Here is a 1961-nt window from a genome sequence, read left to right as displayed (position 1 = left end):
TATTAAAAGAATCCACAGTACATATTTTATTGATGCTGTAGAAAATTCCAGTGCAATCAACAAATGGAAAGGATTTTATTATCAATAATACAGTGAAACTTAGTTGTCTCATTTTTCTAACTTACATGGTATTTAGCCTGCGTGTCGTCTCTTTACCTGGAGAAGGGGTGAGAAAAGACCAGCAATATATGGTCATATATGATTGTACATAGAAGTCCAAGAATGTGTGAAATTTTCTGCTTTATATATAAGAGGCAATGCTCTATTTATATTATGGGACATATTTGTAATTTTAATACAGAAATAAAGAATCAACATTATTTAAAATAAAAAGTTTAATACATTCTCAGGATTAATATTTATATCTCAGCCACCATGAAACTCAGATTATTATTAAAAAGAAATTTTCCATCTTTCTTTACACTAATTCAGGCTCTTGCAGATCTTTCACACTTTCTGCTTTGAAATTAGGTGGTGCTGTTGTATTAAAGTTGCAGGCTTCTGTCAAAGAATGCCAAGGCAGGTCTCCATTTTCATAAAATGGTCAGATATGCCCATGGTGGACAGAAGGTCATAACATTCACACTTAATCCCCTTCTTGTCCAGCATCTGAGTGAGATCAGCCAATGTGACATGCTGGAAGAGGCCATCTGGGATCCACACTTTGCCCATAGCTCGTCCCAGCACCTGGCTCCTGACACAAGAATAAGACCCATAGTCTTGGTTGCTAAGAGACTGTGGAAGAGTTTCAGGGTAATTGTGATGTCTTTTACATAATACAGCCTCTGAATCATGTGAATCAAGTCCCACTTCGGAAATTCTTTTTTCTCCATCATTCTATTTTGATATTCAGATGCCTCCAATGCCATGCAAACTTTATGTTCTTTCTTTTTTTTTTTTTTTTTCTTTCTTTTTTTTCTGCCTTCATTCTGGGGGGCATGTCTAACCAGGCTGAACAAGCTGCTTAGCCGTTCTTTCTTACCTGATTTCTGCCATCACCCCAGGGGGCGTGTCTACCAGGCCGAACAAGCTGCTCACCTGTTCTTTGTTATCTGCCTTTTGCCATCACCCCTGGGGGCATGTCCACCTGACTGAACAAGCTGCTCACCTGTTTTTCCTTACCTGTCTTCCGCCTTCACCCCGGGGGGCGTGTCTACCAGGCAGAACAAGCTGCTCAGCTGTTCTTTGTTTCCTGTCTTCTGCCTTCACCCCGGGGGGCTTGTCTACCAGGCCGAGCAAGCTGCTTACCTGTTCCTTGTTACCTGTCTTCTCTCTTCACCCCGGCGGCCTGTCTGCCAGGCCAAGCAAGTGGCTCTCCTGTTCCTTGTTACCTGTCTTTTGCCATCACCCCTGGGGGCGTGTCTACCTGGCCGAACAAGCTGCTCACCTGTTGTGCAAACTTTATGTTCTTGATGTTTGATGACTTGGCTACAAATTCTTTGCACCTGGTGATTTGTCCAGCCCTCGAGCAACAGATTCCTTGTTCATATGAACTCCTGGGTATTGAGCCTGCCCTTTGGGGAGATTTTGAGTATCAATTTCACTTGCACATCTCCCCAGTGCTTAGAATCTTAATTTTTAATTTTGTCTCCAATCCTTGCTATTATGCCTGGAAGGTTCTTGTTCATGAAGTCCCAGATGCACTGGTGTTTCATGGATGGAATTGTTGAGAAACCTCTGGAAAGATTCAACATATCTGCTGTGATCAGAAAACAAGCTCCTTATGGAAGAGGCCATGTTTGGTTTCTCTGCAATCACTTCCTAACAGGTTTCCCTGTCTCTAGTTTATACCTTTGCTAATTTATTTAGCATGGCTAATATAGTACCCCACTTTCATCTTGGTCATTTCTTTGCTTAAAAACTGACAGTGGCTGTTATTATTTATCAAAATGGAACTCTTCAGCCCTTCTACTTTAAAGTCAAATGCTGAGTTCTGACCAGTGGAATGTGGGCAGAGGCGA

At 41.8% G+C, this 1961-nt stretch overlaps 1 pseudogene; it reads right to left on the bottom strand.

The window, feature by feature from the left end:
- Positions 1 to 359: 359 nt before the first annotated feature.
- On the bottom strand, positions 360 to 1737 carry LOC150021460 (histamine N-methyltransferase pseudogene; annotated as a pseudogene).
- Positions 1738 to 1961: the final 224 nt, after the last annotated feature.

The sequence above is a fragment of the Furipterus horrens genome, unplaced genomic scaffold, assembly GCF_987537825.1.
Source record: "Furipterus horrens unplaced genomic scaffold, mFurHor1.1.pri manual_scaffold_1, whole genome shotgun sequence".
Taxonomy (NCBI): domain Eukaryota; kingdom Metazoa; phylum Chordata; class Mammalia; order Chiroptera; family Furipteridae; genus Furipterus; species Furipterus horrens.
Note: the sequence above shows the minus strand (reverse complement) of the source record. Positions and strands in the feature narration are given on the sequence as shown.